The sequence below is a fragment of the Pelophylax lessonae genome (genome assembly GCF_965119305.1).
Source record: "Pelophylax lessonae genome assembly, chromosome: 8".
Lineage (NCBI taxonomy): Eukaryota > Metazoa > Chordata > Amphibia > Anura > Ranidae > Pelophylax > Pelophylax lessonae.
The window spans coordinates 18,431,467-18,452,906 of record NC_138775.1 but is presented as its reverse complement, the minus strand read 5'-3'; the positions used below and the strand labels follow the sequence as shown (position 1 = coordinate 18,452,906).

The following is a 21,440-nucleotide window of genomic DNA, read 5'->3' as shown; positions in this document are numbered from 1 at the left end:
ATACAGGGAATAAAAGTGTCCTCCTGTCTGTCTGTGTGTAATACAGGGAATAATGTGTCCTCCTGTCTGTCCATCCATACAATATAGGGAATAATGTGTCCTGTCTTTCTGTAAAATACAGGGAATAATGTGTCCTGTCTGTCTGTCTGTCTATTACAGGTAATATTGTGTACTCCTGTCTGTCAATCCATATAATACAGGAAATAATGTGTCCTGTCTTTCCAAATACTACAGGGAATAAAGTCTCCTCCTGTCTGTCCATCCATATAATACAGGAATAATGTGTCCTCAGACCAGGCTCTTATCAACCTCTGAAGCAGCCGGCTAAGACCAGCGAAACCGGTCAGAATTACGCCACTATCCGCCTCCTTATTATGACTAAATGACACTTTATGGAATGGAAACACCCAATGGATGCCTCTTCTACTGGCCATAGGAGATCCGCAGACAATAGGATCTGATAAGTATACTATATCTATCTTGCATGTGGGATTTTCAGTTTTCTTCATACCATAACATGAGCTTTATGGATTACAATTGTTAGCTTTGGAGCTGTGATTGAGGCTCAGAGACCACTGATTGCCCGAATAGTTAGTGTGGTCAGCTTTACAGTGCGAGGGAGGAATTCAAGGCATGGAGACGTATTTGGGTACAGCAGATATCATCTGACCTTTGGTTGGGTTCTTAGCAACATTGCATCCTCAGAACCTCTACTAATCAGCCTCCTCTAGACCACGGATATATTCCACATTGCCATTATTCATTTGCACCCTTCTACATTTCATTATTCACTGTGTGAACCTTTCATAACGATTACATCCAAGAACTGCGGCTCTGCTGCCAAGACATCCAATTAAGGGACTATACCGGACTGTTCCCCTGCAAGACTATCTATCCAGAATTACAGAACCCCGTGCATATCCCCATCAACTGGCAGCATCAGCCATGGGGTCAGGGTTCCACAACTCTACGGATACCTTGTGGTCACAGACATGCATAGGAGGTGGACATTTGGCCTTTTAAGAGTATGAATGTTCATTGTGTGTCATGGTACCAGTTTTATTGTTAGCCTTTTCATTGCTTGACCTAATAAACATTTTTCTAGTGGATACAGTGAGATGAACCAATTATTACATTTTTTTATATATCAGAAAGTTGAGTAAGGGCTCTTTCACACGGGCGTTCCGTATGTCCGTTTTTCATCCCATCCGTTTGTGGATGAAAAACGGACATAATGTATCTCTATGTAAATACGGATGTCATCGGATGATCATCCTCTGACATCCGTTTTTTGTCAGTTCAGTTCAGTTTTTTTGAACGGAGGAGAACCCTATTTTTTCTTCCTTTCAAAAAACGGAACTGAAGCAAAAACGGATGTCAGTGGTGTCATCCGCAGACATCCGTATTTACATAGACATGCATTATGTCAGTTTTTCATCCGCAAACGGATGGGATGAAAAACTGACATACGGACCGGATGACACAAGTGTCATCCTTGTCCGTTACAAAAAAAGATCGGGCAAAAAAAAAGGAACGCCCGTGTGAAAGAGCCCTTAAATTAATTTTTTTATTCTCAGTTATTGTGATGTATGTGTCTTCCTGTCTGTCCATCCATATAATACAGGGAATAATGTGTCCTCCTGTCTGTCCATCCATATAATACAGGGAATAATGTGTCCTCCTGTCTGTCCATATAGTACAAGGAATAATGTGTCCTACTGTCTGTCAATATAATACAGGGAATAATGTGTCCTCCTGTCTGTCCATCCATATAATACAGGGAATAATGTGTCCTCCTGTCTGTCCATATAGTACAAGGAATAATGTGTCCTACTGTCTGTCAATATAATACAGGGAATAATGTGTCCTCCGAATACAGGGAATAATGTGTCCTACTGTCTGTCCAACTAATACAGGGAATAATGTGTCCTACTGTCTGTCCAACTAATACAGGGAATAATGTGTCCTCCTGTCTGTCCATCCATATAATACAAGGAATAATGTGTCCTCCTGTCTGTCCATCCATATAATACAGGGAATAATGTGTCCTCCTGTCTGTCCATCCATATAATACAGGGAATAATGTGTCCTCCTGTCTGTCCATATAATACAGGGAATAATGTGTCCTCCAGTCCATCCATATAATACAGGAGATAATGTGTCCTCCTGTCTGTCCATCCATACAATACAGGGAATAATGTGTCCTCCTGTCTGTCCATCCATATAATATAGGGAATAATGTGTCCTCCTGTCTGTCCATATAATACAGGGAATAATGTGTCCTCCAGTCCATCCATATAATACAGAAGATAATGTGTCCTCCTGTCTGTCCATCCATACAATACAGGGAATAATGTGTCCTCCTGTCCATCCATATAATACAGGAGATAATGTGTCCTCCTGTCTGTCCATCCATACAATACAGGGAATAATGTGTCCTCCTGTCTGTCCATCCATCCATATACAGTAATACAGGGAATAATGTGTCCTCCTGTCTGTCCATCCATACAATACAGGGAATAATGTGTCCTCCTGTCTGTCCATCCATATAATACAGGGAATAATGTGTCCTCCTGTCTGTCCATCCATATAATACAAGGAATAATGTGTTTTCCTGTCTGTCTATCCATATATTACAGGAAATAATGTGTCCTGATGTCTGTCCATATACAGTGAGAGAAAAAAGTATTTGATCCCCCGCTGATTTTGTACACTTTCCCACTGACAAAGAAATGATCAGTCTATAACAAAAATATCCAGAAAAAACACATTTCAAAAAAATTATAAATTGATTTGCATTTTAATGAGTGAAATAAGTATTTGATCCCCTTAGTACTTAGTACTTGGTGACAAAACCCTTGTTGGCAATCACAGAGGTCAGACGTTTGGCCTCCAGGTATACGCACATCTCAGGAGGGATTTTGTCCCACTCCTCTTGCCTTGGCCATGTGTTTTGGGTCATTATCATACTGGAATACCCATCCACGACCCATTTTCAATGCCCTGGCTGACAGAAGGAGGTTCTCACCCAAGATTTAACAGGACATGGCCCCATCCATCATCCCTTTGTTATCCTGTCCCCTTAGCAGAAAAACACCCCCAAAGCATAATGTTTCCCCCTCCATGTTTGATGGTGGGGACGGTGTTCTTGGGGTCATAGGCAGCATTCCCTCCTCTTCCAAACACAGCGAGTTGAGTTGATGCCAAAGAGCTTGATTTTAGTCTCATCTATCCCCAACACTTTCACACAAGTCTCCTCTGAATTATTCAGATGTTCATTAGCAAACTTCAGACGGGCCTGTACATGTGCTTTCTTGAGCAGGGGGACCTTGCGGGCGCTGCAGGACTTCAGTTCTTCACGGCGTAGTGTGTTACCAATTGTTGTCTTGGTGACTATGGTCCCAGCTGCCTTGAGATCATTGACAAGATTCTCCCTTGTAGTTCTGGGCTGATTCCTCACCATTCTCATGATCATTGAAACTCCACGAGGTGAGATCTGGCATGGAGCCCCAGACCGAGGGAGACTGACAGTTATTTTGTGTTTCTTCCATTTGCGAATAATCGCACCAACTGTTGTCACCCTTTCGTTTTAGTAGCCCATTCCAGCCTTGTGTAGGTCTACATTCTTGTCCCTGACAATCTTGGACAGCTCTTTGGTCTTGGCCATGGTGGAGAGATTGGAATCTGATTGCTTCTGTGGACAGGTGCCTTTTATACAGGTAACAAGCTGAGATTAGGAGCACTCCCTTTAAGAGAATGCTTTGAATCTCAGCTTGTTACCTGAATACAAGACACCTGGAAGCCTGAAATCTTGCTGATTAATAGGGGATCAAATACTGATTCCTCACCGTTCTCATGATCACTGAAACTCCATGAGGTGAGATCTTGCATGGAGCCCCAGACCGAGGGAGACTGACAGTTATTTTGGGTTTCTTCCATTTACAAATAATCCCACCAACTGTTGTCACCCTCTCACCAAGCTGCTTGGTGATGGTTTTGTAGCCCATTCCAGCCTTGTGTTGGTCTACAATTTTGTTCCTGACATCCTTGGACAGCTCTTTGGTCTTGGCCATGGTGGAGAGATTGGAATCTGATTGATTGATTGCTTCTGTGGACAGGAGTCTTTTATACAGGTAACATGCTGAGAACAAGTTCTCTTGAAGGGAGTGCTCCTAATCTCAGCAGGTTACCTGTATAGAAGACACCTGGGAGCCAGAAATCTTGCTGATTAATAGTGGGATCAAATACTTATTTCATTTATTAACCACTTGCCGACCGCCGCAAGTACATATACTGCGGCGGTCAGCCCCTCACAGGCAAAGTGACGTATGGGTACGTCACTAGCCTGTGAGGCTCTGGGGAGCGAGCGCGCGCCACCAGAGGCACGCTCCCGCATCCGTCACGGACCCCCCCACGTGTGTCCGCCGGGCAGTTGCGATCGTCCGTTAGAGAGGGAGAAAGGCAGGCGGCTGATGTAAACAAGCCGACTGTCATTCTCCCCTGTGTAATAATAGTGATCATACGGTTCTACTATGTAGGACCGTTGATCACTGTTCCTACACCTCAAGCCACAGCCAATCACAGTTAGAATCACGCCCCTAGGGACACACATAACCCCTCCCTCTCAAATAAAGTTAACCCCTTCACTGCCAGTGTCATTTTTACAGTAACAGTGCATTTTTATAGCACTGATTACTGTAGTAATGTCACTGGTACCCCCAAAAGTGTCAAAAATGTCAGTCAAGGGTCCGATCTGTCCGCCGCAATGTCGCAGTCCCACAAAAAAAAAAAAATCGCAGATCGCCGCCATTACGCGTTAAAAAAAAAAAAAAACAACAAAAATGCCAAAAATCTTTCCCTTAGTTAGTAAACGCGATAACTTTTGCGCAAACCAATCAAAATACGCTTTTTGCGATTTTTTTTTACCAAAAATATGTAGTATAAAACAAATTGGCCTAAAATGTTAAAAAATTTAGATTTTTACATTTTTTTGGGGGGAATTTCATATAAAAAAATGGGAAAAATATTGTTATTTTTTCAAAATTGTCGCTCTATTTTTGTTTATGGCGCGAAAAGTAAAAATCGCACAGGAGATCAAATACCACCAAAAGAAACCTCTGTTTGTGGGGGAAAAAAAGGATGTCAATTTCATTTGGTTGCAGTGTCGCACGACCGCGCAATTGTCAGTTAAAGTCATGCAGTGCCGAAACGCAAAATAGGCCCTGGTCTTTGAGCAGCCAAATCTTCCGGGGCTTAAGTAGTTAAAGGGAGTGCTCCTAATCTCAGCTCGTTACCTGTATAGAAGACACCTGGGAGCCAGAAATCTTGCTGATTAATAGTGGGATCAAATACTTATTTCATTTATTAAAATGCAAATCAATTTATTACTTTTTTTAAATAAGTTTTTCTGGATATTTTTGTTGTTATTCTGTCTCTCACTGTTAAAATAAACCTACCATTAAAATTATAGACTGATCATTTGTCAGTGGGCAAACGTACAAAATTAGCAGGGGTTCAAATACTTTTTTCCCTCACTGTAATACAGGGAATAATGTGTCCAGCTATCTGTCTGTCTATATAATACAAGGAATAATATGTCCTTCTGTCTGTCCATATACTATAGGTATAAGGAATAATATGTCCTTCTGTCTGTCCATATACTATAGGTATAAGGAATAATATGTCCTTCTGTCTGTCCATATACTATAGGCATAAGGAATAATATGTCCTTCTGTCTGTCCATATACTATAGGTATAAGGAATAATATGTCCTTCTGTCTGTCCATATACTATAGGGAATAATATGTCCATCTTTCTGTCTGTAGAAGGCCAGCAGGTGACTCCAGACACTATATTGATGAATGGAAGAATTATTGGAATTAGTTTATGCAATCTGTGATCTGGAATGAGGGAGGAAGAGGGATTGTTAAGTGTTTCCTATTTTGAAACAAAAGCTCCAGACGGGTCACCATGGTGGCGCTGTGACCCGGAGATTGACGTTTGTGACATTTCGGACTATTACCTGATGTAAATGGCACAGAGAACCCCAACTGTCATCAATGGCCTCCACTGAGCACCCCCCTGCTGGGTAATGAGTGGCACCTTCCATTACCCTTCCGCCAGAAGAGCGTTAACCCCTGACATGCCATATCCAGTCTGATGGTTACTGCATCCAATTTATCCCTACTCTATTAAAACACATTCTGCATTGTGTGCACAGATTGTATTTCTCACCAACCTCAGTAAACACGTCATCTGCATGTTATGGCTGACGTATTTCCAATACAGAACCTACATTTCCATGTAAAGTGCCGCGTAATGTCCGCACTAGATAAATACAGAAATAAATAGGAAGTAATAAAAAGATATCCAGTTATTGTGTGGCGGGGTTAGCGCCTTACACCACAATCCATCTACATTTCCAGCATCAGCAGAACCCGGCATTTCCTAATCCTGAAATGGATGGATTTTCTGTTAATTCTCTTATCGCAGGAAAGCAGAGGAGACGGCTCTGCGCCGAACAGACAACAAGACAATGGCCAGGCCAAGGCAGAGAGACGGCAGATTATAGAAGCAGAGCTGTACGTGACGAGGTGTGATGTCACCCCCAACAGCTCCCTATATATATCTGACTTTGTATCATATGTCTACGACATAATCATTTTCTATATAGTTAAGAATATTGTATAATGTCTCTTATCATAGAGTATGTGTCCCCTATGCCCTACATCTCCTATTCCATGTATTCCCTGTCCTATGTATCCCCTACCCTGTGAGTCCCCTACCCCATGTATCCCCTACCCCATGTATTCCCTACCCCATGTATCCCCTAACCCATGTATCCCCTAACCCATGTATCCCCTACCCCATGTATCCCCTACCCCATGTATCCCCTACCCCATGTATCCCCCTACCCCATGTATCCCCCTACCCCATCTATCCCCCTACCCCATCTATCCCCTAACCCATGTATCCCCTAACCCATGTATCCCCTAACCCATGTATCCCCTAACCCATGTATCCCCTACCCCATGTATCCCTTAACCCATGTATCCACTAACCCATGTATCCCCTATCCCATATATCCCCTATCCCATGTATCCCCTAAACCATGTATCCCCTAACCCATGTATGCCCTGTCCCATGTATGCCCTGTCCCATGTATCCCATATCCCATGTATCCCCTATCCCATGTATCCCCTAACCCATGTATCCCCCAACCCATGTGTCCCCCAACCCATGTGTCCCCCAACCCATGTGTCCCCCAACCCATGTGTCCCCTATGCCATGTATATTCTATGTGTTCCCAATCCCATGTACCCCATATGATATGTATCTTGTAAATCCATGTGTCACCTAGCTGATGTATTCCCTATCCATTGTGTTCCCATTCTATGTATCCCATGTATCTTATATCCTATGTGCCCCCTATTTCATTAATGCTCTATTCTATGCATCTCATATTCTATGTATTGCTTATCCTATGTATCTTCTATCCCACGTATCATATTTTTTATGCATCTCCTATCCGATTAGATGTATCCCATATCTTATGTGTCCCCATCTCATGCAACCTCCATACTATGTATCCCCTGTCCCATGTATCCTATGTGTTCCCTATTTCTGGTTTCCCCTATGACATGTATATCCTTTATGACATATATTTCTTAAACCCATGTCCCCCCTAGCTGATGTATCCTCATTCTATGTATCCTCTATCCCATGTATCCTATATCCTTATGTTCCCCCTATTCCGTGTATCCCCTATTCCATGTGTCCCATATTCTATGTATTCCCATGTGTCCTCTATCTCACATATCATCTATTTTATGCATCCTCTGCCCTATGTGCATGTATTCCCTATCCTATGTGTTCCCTATCCCATGCATGCTATATAATATGTATCCCCCATCCCCTGTAGTCAATATGTCTGCTATCCTATGTATCTCCTATCTTATGTATCTCCTATCCTATGTATCTCCTATCCCATGTACCCCCCCATTCTGTGTCCCCAATACCAGGCATCACTAAAAGGCGGACCGCAGTCTGGATCCGGACCGAGCCGCTGTTCTATCCGGACCTATGTGTCCCATATTCTATATATTCCCATGTGTCCTCTATCTCACAAATCATCTATTTTATGCTTCCCCTGCTCTATGTGCATGTATCTCCTCTCCTATGTGTTCCCTATCCCATGCATGCTCTATACTATGTATTCTCCATCCCCTGTAGTATATATGTCTGCTATCCTATGTACCTCCTATCCTATGTATCCTCTATCACATGTATCCCCCATTCTATGTGTCCCCTATACCAGGCATCACTAAATGGTGGACCGCGGTTTGGGTCCAGACCGAGCCGCTGTTCCATCTGGACCCATGGTCACACCATTTAGGATCTGCCAGTCTCCGCCGCTGCCCCCTTCACATCATTACCCCCCCCCCCCCTCACACACAGTGTCCTCTGCCCTCCTTTACTCTCCTACCTTAGACAGAAGAGAGGAGGGTGGGAGGCAGAGCATTTCTGGACCGAGTGTAGGACGCACAGCATTGAACAAAGTACAGGATCGGCTGCTGCCGGGGTTACCCTACTGTATTAATCAGCAGTGGATTGGCTGCTAGGACCGCCCTGCAGCCAATCACCTGCTGGTTAACTTAAAAAGTTATCCCCAGCTGCTCCCACTACTGTACTCTGTTCAATTCTGTGTATCTCCTATCCTATCTATCCCCTATCCCATTATTCCCCCATACTATGTATCCCCTATCCTATATATCCCCTATCCCATGTATCCCCCCAGCCCATGTATCTATTTATTTATCCCTTGCCCCATGTATCTCCTATTCGATATGTCCCCTATCCTATGATGCGCCACTCCAGGTATCCCCTATCCTATGTATCCTGTATCCCATGTACCTCCTGTCCCATATATCCCCCATCCAATGCCCCCCCTATCCTCATCAATTACTCTGTTACGTTCTTAAAGTAGAATTATTCATCAGTAATATCCTCCCCTAGGGAAAAGAAAGATAACAGAAATATTCCCTGAACTACATCCTGGCCCCCTCACATGGCACACATGGTGGACATGACACCCGTTTGTGTGACACGTTATAGTACAGTCACATGGCTGATAGTATGTCACCGGATAATATTACAGGAAAATCAGTGAGGTCAGTGAGCAGATATCATGTTCAGGTCTTCTCCGCCATAGCACAACACACGGCCAGCACTCCTGTGATATGTGTCATGTCTATTGAGCACACTTACCATACCCTCACCGCTAACCCTGCGCACACTTACCATCCCCTCACCACCAACCCTGCGCACACTTACCATACCCTCACCACCAACCCTGCGCACACTTACCATACCCTCACCGCTAACCCTGCGCACACTTACCATCCCCTCACCACCAACCCTGCACACACTTACCATACCCTCACCGCTAACCCTGCGCACACTTACCATCCCCTCACCGCTAACCCTGCGCACACTTACCATCCCCTCACCGCTAACCCTGCGCACACTTACCGTCCTCTCACCGCTAACCCTGCGCACACTTACCATCCCCTCACCGCTAACCCTGCGCACACTTACCATCCCCTCACCACCAACCCTGCGCACACTTACCATCCCCTCACCGCTAACCCTGCGCACACTTACCATCCCCTCACCGCTAACCCTGCGCACACTTACCGTCCGCTAACCCTGCGCACACTTACCATCCCCTTACTGCCAATCCTGTACATACCTACCATCCCCTCACCACCAACCCTGCGCACAACTACCGTCCTCTTACCACCAACCCTGCGCATTCAGACCGTCCCCTCACCACCAACCCTGCGTACATCTACCATCCGATCACCACCAACCCTGCACACAACTACCGTCCTCTTACCACCAACCCTGCGCATTCAGACCGTCCCTCACCACCAACCCCGTATACACCTACCATCCCATCACCACCAACCCCGTGTACACCTACCTTTCCCTCACCACCAACCCTGTGCACAACTACTGTCCTCTCACCACCAACCCTGCGCATTCAGACCATCCCATCACCACCAACCCCGTGTACACCTACCTTTCCCTCACCACCAACCCTGAGCACACCTACTGTCCCCCTCTTCGCCAACCCTACACATAACTACCATTCCTTCACCACCAACCCTGCATACACCTACCATCCTCTTACCACCAACCCTGCATACACCTACCATCCCCTTACCACTAACCCTGCATACACCTACCATCCCCTTACCGCCAAACCTGAGCACACCTACCATCCCCTCATCATCGGCCCTACACATAGCTACCATCCCTTCACCACCAACCCTGTGTACAACTACCATCCCCTCACCAACAACCCTGCATACACCTTCCACCCCCTCATCACAAACCCTGCACACACCTACCATGCCCTCATCACCAACCGTACACATAACTATCATCCCTTCACCACCAACCCTGCATACACCTATCATTCCCTCACCACCAGCCCTGAGCACACCTACCATCCCATCACCAACAACCCTACACAACTATCATCCCTTCACCACCAACCCTGCATACACCTATCATTCCCTCACCACCAGCCCTGAGCACACCTACCATCCTCTCACCACCAACCTGAGCACACCTACCAACCCCTCCTCACTATCCCTGCATACACCCACCATCCCCTCACCACCAACCCTGCACGCACCTACCATTCCCTTATTACTAACCATACACATAACTATCATCCCTTCACCACCAACCCTGAGCACACCTACCATCCTCTCACCAACAACCCTACACAACTATCATCCCTGTGTACTTCTACCATTCCCTAACCAGCAACCCTACACACACTTACCATTCCCTCACCACCAACACTGAGCACACCTACCATTCCTTTAGCACCAACCATGAGCTCACCTACCATTCTCTCACCACCAACCCTAAACACACCTACTATCCTCTCACCACCAACCCTGCGCATACCTACCATTCGCCATCCACGACAGTCATCATTATCTATGCCAGTCCTTGTATCTTTCCATTGTGGTCCCTGCTAACTAACCACAGCCATCATTAGCTTTGCTATTTACTGTCACCTCCCACTGTGGTCCTTGCTGACAGACCACAGCCTTAAAGTGATAATAAGCCTTCTTTTTTTGTTTATTAAAATAACAAAAATGTCATACCTGCTCTGTGTAATAGTTTTGCACAGAGCAGCCTCAATCCTCTTCTTCTGGGGTCCCCCGCCGGCGCTCCAGCGGGCCCCATTCTCTCCGGTGAGTGTCCTAACAGAAACCCTGCTTTCCCTGGGGGCACCCATGCATGCTCACTCCCAAGCTACCTGCATCTATTGACACAAAGCGGGCGGCTCAGCCCCGCCTCCTGCTCTCTCATCACAGGATTTGATTGACAGCAGTGGGAGCTAATGGCTCCCGCTGATAACAATCTGCCCAATGAGGAGGGAGACAGCGGTGAGAGCCGCTGCTCCCATGCCTGTCACTGGATTGGATCGGGTTCAGGTATGAAAAAGGTTGTGGGGGGGGGGGGGCTGCGTGGCTTCTGCAGCACAGAAGGTTTTTTTAACCTTAATGCAAAGAATGCCTTAAGAAAAAAAAAAAAACCTTAAAGGGTTTAGAACTACTTTTATTATCAAGGAGGGGAAGCTGCCCTGGGCACTGTGTTATCACGTGAGGTAGGGGGTGCCACAAGGAGAATGGGGAAGGATTTGTGTTAGAAGGGAGAATTTGGGGGGTGGCAAGGGGAACGTAATGTTCTAGGAGGGGAAATTGGGGGGGTAAGAGTGGGGGGATTTGTGTTGGGGGGGGATGAAGATATGTTTTGGAAGGGAGGGATTTGAAGTGGGGGGGAGAAAATGTGTACTAAGAGGTGAATTTTAGGGGTAGAGGATTTGTACTGGGGGGGGGGGATTTTTTCCGGGGGGGCATTTAAACTGGGGGGATGAGGGGGCAAAGATTTGTGATGAGAGAGGGGATTTCAGCAGGGGGATAGATTTGTACTGGGAGGAGGGGGAATGTATGCTTAGGGGGTAAGCGTGCAGATTAGTGCTTAGTGCTTTTGTCGGGGGAATTTTGCTGAAACATAATGCTCGTATATCTTGGGGGGTGGGGGACAGTTGGTATGTTTGTCCTGGGCTCTAGACGACCTTGTCCCAGCACTGACCACAGCCATCATTATCATGGCTATTAATATGTAACAGTCCCTGTGTGCTCCCACTGTATTCCCTGTAGACTGACCACAGCCATCATTATCAAGGCCAGTCCCTATGTCCTCCTGTTGTGTTCCCTGTAGACTGACCACAGCCATCATTATCAAGGCCAGTCCCTGTGTCCCCCCTATTGTGTTCCCTGTAGACTCCACTGGGCATCCTCTGCTACCGCAGGCTGTGGAAGGATGTGGACCTCCAAAAAAAACCACTTACTCATTGAACTCTGATGAAGGGGGAACACCCCGAAATGCGTAAGCGGTTTTTGGAGGTCCACATCCTTCCACGGCCTGCGGTAGCAGAGGATGCCCAGTGGAGACCCTTGGTGGTCCTACATTGCTTACATTTGCTCGTGTTTCACAATTGCTTTGTGAGTATAATGTGTATGTATGTTTACAATAAATTATTTTAAAGATAATGCGCTAGGCTGGTGCGCCCTCTGCCCATTCCTTTTCTAGAATCTGTATGGGTTACCATGACCCGTTGAGAGTGGCAGCACAGCCGGGACAACTTCAATCAGACCTGAATCAAATTTTTAGGATACCAGCCGCAAGGCTACCCCTCAAGCACAGGAGCCATTTGCTTTTTGTACAGTCCCTGTGTCCCCCTATTGTGTTCCCTGTAGACTGACTACAGCCATCATTATCAAGGCCGGTCCATATGACCCCTTATTGGGATTCTTGTAGACTGACCACAGCCATCATTATCAAGGCCAGTCCCTGTGACCCCCCCCCCTATTGTGTTCCCTGTAGACTGACCACAGCAATCATTATCAAGGCCAGTCCCTGTGACCCCCTATTGTGTTCCCTGTAGACTGACCACAGCCATCATTATCAAGGCCAGTCCCTATGACCCCCTATTGTGTTCCCTGTAGACTGACCACAGCCATCATTATCAAGGCAAGTCCCTATGACCCCCTATTGTGTTCCCTGTAGAATGACCACAGCCATCATTATCAAGGCCAGTCCCTGGGTCCCCCTATTGTGTTCCCTGTAGACTGACCACAGCCATCATTATCAAGGCCGGTCCATATGACCCCTTATTGGGTTTCCTGTAGACTGACCACAGCCATCATTATCAAGGCTAGTCCCTGTGACCCCCCCTATTGTGTTCCCTGTAGACTGACCACAGCCATCATTATCAAGGCCAGTCCCTATGACCCTCTATATTGTTCCCTGTAGCTTGACTACAGCCATCATTATCAAGGCCAGTCCCTGTGACCCCCTATTGTATTCCCTGTAGACTGACCACAGCCACCATTATCAAGGCCAGTCCTTGTGACCTCCTATTGTGTTCCCTGTAGAATGACCACAGCAATCATTATCAAGGCCAGTCCCTGGGTCCCCCTATTGTGTTCCCTGTAGACTGACCACAGCCATCATTATCAAGGCCAGTACCTGTGACCCTCTATATTGTTCCCTGTAGCCTGACTACAGCCATCATTATCAAGGCCAGTCCCTGTGTCCCCCTATTGTGTTCCCTGTAGACTAAGTACAACCATCATTATCTATAACAGTCCTTGTGTCCTCTCCCTTTGAATGCTGCATCTGCCAGGCGGTCCAGGACGCCCCATTGTTCCATACAGATGTACCCTAATAATAGCGGATGACTTTGTATTTTCAGAGATCTTGTTGGGTGTTTGTTGAGATTTGGCAGAAGCCTTTCCTGCAGAATCTGTGTGATTGTTGAGCCTTCATTTGTGTGCCGGATGGTGACAATCTGCTGATTGTGTGCGGAGGAGGAAGACGAATACAAATTTCTGCAATCAAATTTGTTTTGTTATCAATGCTGAGGGCTTTAAATTAAAACTGATTTCTGAGCCATTGCCACCCCTGCAATTCCGGGAAGGTGAATGAAGTTACCCTTCCGTCATAAAATGGCCCGGCTGGATGCATCCTGTCCACTTCAAAGAGCTGGGCGGCAGCACCTACACACGGCAGCCAGAGACAATGGCATGAATAGAAGAGCAGAGTAATTATAGCACAGCGGCTCTCCGAATGGAAGAACAATTCATAGATTATCAGTACACATCCCAGCGCTGCACTCCTTCCCTACCGCCATGCAGAGCCACCAAACACTGAGCACAGCGCCCTCCCCACCGGGGGAACTGCTGGAAAGGCAGAAATACAGCCAAAAGACCTGAAATGTTCTGAGGATCCAGAAAAAGGCCAAAAATAAAGAAATTAAATACTTCAGTGAGACATCAACCAGTTTATTCTCCCATATCCCCAATGATGGAGGAACACAAGAGAGGGAGAGGTCTTAGGCTGGAGGGTTCAAATTAGGGAACAACCGATTATCGGCAAAGCCGATATATCGGGGGCTGATATGCACTTTCCCCGATATATCAGAATCGGCCTCGGAGGTTACCGATATTGCCGATATTTCGGAAAGTGCTTGTACCGGAGTGATACATGCAGCTAGAGGCATCACCCCGGTAGCGGCGTCCATAGCCGACGGTTGGCTGTCTTATAATGACAACCGATGCGGCTGAGATGCCGCTCGGCTTTCATTACAAGGAGCGGGAGGGCATGTCCCCCCTCCTGCCGCTTTCCGCGGCTCGCCCGGGTCTCCTGTCCCAACGGGAGACCCAGGCAACCAGCCTGCATCAGAGCCGAATACGGCTTTGATCGGGTCTCCATGTAAAAAAGTGATGTCATGACAAAAAAAATTACAGTATTCAAAACAGCCAAACTTGGCGTTGTGAATGCTTTTAAGTGCAGAGGAGGGGTTTGGGGTCTTTTAGACTCCCAGATCCCTCCACAAGAGTACCTGTTAAGAATACAAAATAAAAAATATATATTTTTTTAAATGTATAAAAATATTGGCGCATATCGGCCGATACCGATATGCACTGGCCAAAATATCGGTATCGGTTTTAGTCGATCACCAGTTCAAATCCTGCTGAACAGACCAAGATTCGAACCATGTATGGGCAGGTTGAATAAACTTGGGTACAACCAGCTTGCCGGATTTTACATATGATTGTCGCTACTGGCTGGTATAGCCGCCAGCAATAATCACTGTCTTCTCCTGGGCGGGGACCGCTTCCCCCGAAGTGAGAATACAATGACACGGCAGGAGGGATGCCCCTGTCAACACTACAGAGAGAGAAAAAAGTATTTGATGCCCTGCTGATTTTGTACGCTTGCCAACTGACAAAGAAATGATCAGTCTATAATTTTAACGGTAGGTTTATTTTAACAGTAAGAGACAGAACAACAAAAAAAAAACATAAAAACCCATCACAAATAAAGATATAAATGGATTTGCAATTTAATGAGTGAAATAAGTATTTGACCCCTAATAATCAGCAAGATTTCTGGCTTCAAGGTGTCTTCTATTCAGGTAACAAGCCGAGATTCGAAGCACTCTCTTAAAGGGAGTGCTCCTAATCTCAGCTTGTTACCTGTATAAAAGACACCAGTCCAAAGAAGCAATTATTCCATCAGATTCCAATCTCTCCACCATGGCCAAGACCAAAGAGCTGTCCAAGAATGTCAGGGACAAGATTGTAGACCAACACAAGGCTGGAATGGGCTACTAAAATGAAAGGGTGACAACAGTTGGTGCGATTATTTGCAAATGGAAGAAACACAAAATAACTGTCAAATCTCCCTCTGTCTGGGGCTCCATGCAAGATCTCACCTCGTGGAGTTTCAATGATCATGAGGACAGTGAGGAATCAGCCCAGAACTACATGGGAGAATCTTGTCAACGATCATAAGGCAGCTGGGATCATAGTCACCAAGACAACAAACAACAGGTAACACACTACACCGTGAAAGACTGAAATCCTGCAGCTCCCGTAAGCTCCCGCTGCTCAAGAAAGCACATGTACAGCCCGTCTGAAGTTTGCTAATGAACATCTGAATGATTCAGAGGAGAACTGGGTGAAAGGACTGTTGTCAGATGAGACCAAAATCAAGCTCTTTGTTATCAACTCAACTCGCTGTATTTGGAGGAGGAGGAATGCTGCCTACGACCCCAAGAACACCATCCCCACCGCCAAACATGGAGGTGGAAACATTAGGCTTTGGGGTTGTTTTTCTGCTAAGGGGACAGGACAACTTCACCGCATCAAAGGGACGATGGACTGGGCCATGTGCTATGGGGGCAACCGAGCCAAGTCACAGCTCCCTGTGTCCATTCAGACATGGAGCTGCAACCTGGCCCCGCCCCCATTCTCTCCTGATTGGCTGACTGAATTTGATTGACAGCAGCGGGAGCCAATCGCATCACGCTGCTGTCTTAGCCAATGAGGAGGGGAGTCCCGGGCAGCTAAGACAATCCTCCAACATTGCTTGGAAACATGGGTTTAGGTAAGTATTAGGGGGGCTGACGGGGGCTGGTACACAAAAGGTTTTTTTATTTTAACGCATAGAATGCTTTAGGATAAAAAAAACCTTTCCATAAGGCAACCACGATTGATACGTGGCTTGGGTAACAAAACATCAGAATTTTGGGTCCATGGCCAGGAAACACCCCAGACCTTAATCCCATTGAGAACTTGTGGTCAATCCTCAAGAGGCGGGTGAAAAAAACCCCCACAAATTCTTAAGAACTCAAAGCATTGATAATGCAAAAATGAGCCGCCATCAGTCGGGATGTGGCCCAGAAGTTGACTGGCAGCATGCCAGGGGAAACTGCAGAGGTCTTGAAAAAGAAGGATCAACACTGCAAATATTAACTTTTTGCATTAACTTAATGTAAATTCGATAAAAGCCTTTGACACTTATGAAATGCTTGTAATTATATTTCAGTATACCATAACCACTAACAAAAAGATCTAAAAACACTGAAGCAGCAGACTTTGTGAAAAATAATATGTGCGTCAACTTTTGGCCACGGCTGTACATATCACATCAAGAATGGTGGGAGTGGGGAGATCTCTATCATCTATAGTAGTTGCACCTATTTTGTGGCATCGCCCGAGGAAGGAGCACGCATGCTCCGAACACGAGCACCCCCCTGCCACTATTGGATGTAAGCCTGGATACTGAACCCCACCAGAAACACAGGAAGTGTCGGACTCCACCCACACAGCCAGGACCACGGCCGCCACAGTGCACTTCCCTAACATCCATACAGTGTTGCAGATGAACCATCACCATTTGCTGATCAACTATTTCCTCTGTGTGAGTTACTACATTGTTTTTATGTAATGAATAACCTTTTAATCTACACTGAGGTGGCCCTGCCTTTCTTCTCCTACCCCTATTTTGTGGAACAGACTGTAGCAGCACATGCAGGGTTAAACAGGTAAAAACCAATGTAGGCAATAGTGAGCGTTTACCTCGTAGGGTACCCAAAAGGGACCATCGTTCATCCAAGCATAGCAGGAAGCCTTTGAATAAGTGGCAGGATTGGATTCCTCAGGGTCAGACTAAGGTCTTGACTTTTTAGACTAGGGGTGGGGGACCTGCGGCCTGCGGGCCGCATGATTGTTATGTCCGGCCCACACAATCGTTACGTCTGCCCCCCGTGCCGCTGTCAGAAGGAGCCGATGGCTCCGTCCTGACACTGAGTCTCCGAAAAGGGTGGACCCGGGCGCAGAGCAGTGCGCCCCGAGCCCGCCCATTTGTGTGACAATAGCGAATGAAAATTTGCTATTGTCTCACGGATCCTCCTCCTCCTTGACCAATGCCATTGGCCGAGGAGGAGGCGGGACGTGGGAGGACTCAAAGAGACGCGGGGACTGAAGAGAGGAAGCCGCCACTACAACAGGTAAGTCAAGTGCACTGATCTGGGGGGCTTGGCATGCTGTTCACTCTGCATTGAAGGGGGCACGATGATCTCTGCATTGAAAGGGGGCACGCTGTGGTCAGTCTGCGTTGAAAGGGGGCACGCTGTGGTCAGTCTGCATTGAAAGGGGGCACGCAGTGGTCAGTCTGCATTGACAGGGGGCTTGCTGTGGTCAGTCTGCATTGAAAGGGGGCAATTTTTTTTTACAGCGTTTTTTGCCAAAAAAAGAAATGCCTAATACATTTATGCATACATTTTGTAAGGCTCCCCCCCCCCCTCCCCGAATGATGTTACAAAAATCCAAATGGCCCTTGGCAGAAAAAAGGTTCCCCACCCCTGTTTTAGACTTTAGGGCTAAGCCCCACCCACTCACAAGATGTTCAGAAGCGCAGTTTATGTTGCCCATAGCAACCAGATTCTCTTTTCATGTTCCCTGTGCATTATAGATGATGAAGACAATCTGGTTGCTATCTTCAGACATGTTTATGCACATAAACCATCATCTCGGCTTCCGCCTTCACCGTCTCCATGACTGGACTATATAACAATTATCTTCAAGGTATTTAAGTAAGATAATTAAAGGGCTACTGCTAAAACTGCTATTTTGGTTTAGGATAGACACACTATACAATGGCTTATTGTTCAAGATTGCATTTTTGTGTTTCCCTCAACTTATGGAGTCTTATTACAGCGAGAAGAGTCTCAATCCTCCTGCTGCGATCACTACAATAATCAGCAGGGACAGTGAGAAAGAGCTTGCCATGACAGTGGTTGGGTGCTCTTGGTTCAGGTGCCCCTATTTCCCCACCAGAGTTCCTCAGACTGAACCAGCCCAACCTGAAATTTGGTCTGTGGGTGGACTGCCCCTTTACAGAAAGCTGAAGAAACATGGAGGATGTCATTGCTGGCCTTTGAAAATATTAGATGCCTAGTTGTCACGATGACCCTTTATGCTCTAAGGAACTTTGGAGGACATTATTGCTGACCTCTGAAAATAATAGTTGCCTAGTTGTCATGCTGACCCTCTAAAGAAACATGGAGGACATCATTGCTGATCTTATGTAAATGTTAGTTGTCTAATTGTCATGCTGACCCTCAATCCTCTAAAGAACCATGGAGGATGTCATTTCTGACCTCTGAAAATAATAGATGGCTAGTTGTCATGCTGACCCTCTATCCTCTAAAGAAACAGAGGACATCATTGCTGACCTCTGAAAATATTAGATGCATAGTCATTATGATTACCCTTTATGCTCCAAGGAACTATGGAGGATGTTCTTGATGACCTCTGAAAATAATAGTTGCCTAGTTGTCATGCTGACCCTCTAAAGAAACATGGAGGTCATCATTGCTGACCTTCTGAAAATATTAGATGCCTAGTTGTCATGCTGACCCTCAATCCTCTAAAGAAACATGGAGGACGTCATTGCTGACCTCTGAAAATATTAGTTGCCAAATTGTCATGCTGACCCTCTATACTCTAAAGGAACCCCCGGGCCGCGGACCGCTACCGGTCCGTGGATCAAATGGTACCGGTCCGCCCAAAGAACATTACATTATTTCAATTTTAGGGGAAAAAAAATGTTTTCAGAAAAGGGTGGACCCGGGGCGCAGAGCAGTGCGCCCTGAGCCCACCCATTTGTGTGACGATAGCGAATGAAAATTCGCTATTGTCACATGGATCCTCCTCCTGGCCAATCAGGAAGCGGGTCCGAGACCCGTTCCCGATTGGCCAAAAGGGGAACCCATTCCATTGGCCAAGGAGGAGGGTTGAGGACTCGAGGAGACGCGGGGAGACTGAGGAGAAGCCGCTGCTGCAAATCAGGTAAGTGCACTGGTCACTGTGCATTGATTGGGGGGCAGGCTGTGGCACTCTACATTGATTGGGGGGCACGCTGTGGCACTCTGCATTGATTGGGGGGGCACGCTGTGGCACTCTGCACTGATTGGGGGGCACGCTGTGGCTCTCTGCATTGATTGGGGGGCACGCTGCGGCACTCTGCATTGATTGGGGGGGCACGCTGTGGCACTCTGCACTGATTGGGGGGCACGCTGTGGCTCTCTGCATTGATTGGGGGGCACGCTGTGGCACTCTGCATTGATTGGGGGGCATGCTGTGGCACTCTGCATTGATTGGGGGGCACGCTGTGGCACTCTGCATTGACTGGGGGGCACGCTGTGGCACTCTGCATTGATTGGGGGGCACGCTGTGGCACTCTGCATTGAAGTCCCCCCCCCCCCCCCCTCAGCTGGCCATGGAAAAATTATCAAACGTTGACCGGTCTGCGGCAATAAAAAGGTTGGGGAGCACTGCCCTAAAGAACTATGGAGGATTTCATTTCTGACCTCTGAAAATAATAGATGCCTAAATGTTATGATGACCCTCTATCTTCTAAAGAAACATGGAGGACGTCATTGCTGACCTTCTGAAAATATTAGATGCCTAGTTGTCATGCTGACCCTCAATCCTCTAAAGAAACATGGAGGACGTCATTGCTGACCTCTGAAAATATTAGTTGCCAAATTGTCATGCTGACCCTCTATACTCTAAAGGAACCCCCGGGCCGCGGACCGCTACCGGTCCGTGGACAAATGGTACCGGTCCGCCCAAAGAACATTACATTATTTCAATTTTAGGGAAAAAAAAATTTTCAGAAAAGGGTGGACCCGGGGCGCAGAGCAGTGCGCCCTGAGCCCACCCATTTGTGTGACGATAGCGAATGAAAATTCGCTATTGTCACATGGATCCTCCTCCTGGCCAATCAGGAAGCGGGTCCGAGACCCGTTCCCGATTGGCCAAAAGGGGAACCCATTCCATTGGCCAAGGAGGAGGGGTGAGGACTCGAGGAGACGCGGGGAGACTGAGGAGAAGCCGCTGCTGCAAATCAGGTAAGTGCACTGGTCACTGTGCATTGATTGGGGGGCAGGCTGTGGCACTCTACATTGATTGGGGGGCACGCTGTGGCACTCTGCATTGATTGGGGGGGCACGCTGTGGCACTCTGCACTGATTGGGGGGCACGCTGTGGCTCTCTGCATTGATTGGGGGGCACGCTGTGGCACTCTGCATTGATTGGGGGGGCACGCTGTGGCACTCTGCACTGATTGGGGGGCACGCTGTGGCTCTCTGCATTGATTGGGGGGCACGCTGTGGCACTCTGCATTGATTGGGGGGCATGCTGTGGCACTCTGCATTGATTGGGGGGCACGCTGTGGCACTCTGCATTGACTGGGGGGCACGCTGTGGCACTCTGCATTGATTGGGGGGCACGCTGTGGCACTCTGCATTGAAGTCCCCCCCCCCCCCCCTCAGCTGGCCATGGAAAAATTATCAAACGTTGACCGGTCTGCGGCAATAAAAAGGTTGGGGAGCACTGCTCTAAAGAACTATGGAGGATTTCATTTCTGACCTCTGAAAATAATAGATGCCTAAATGTTATGATGACCCTCTATCTTCTAAAGAAACATGG

General features: G+C 47.0%; 1 protein-coding gene across 1 annotated transcript in view; it reads right to left on the bottom strand.

Annotated features, from left to right (window-relative positions):
• Positions 1–21,440, bottom strand: part of BSN (bassoon presynaptic cytomatrix protein) — a 220,681-nt gene that overhangs the window by 115,063 nt on the left and 84,178 nt on the right. The gene's annotated exons all lie outside the window — the stretch shown is intronic.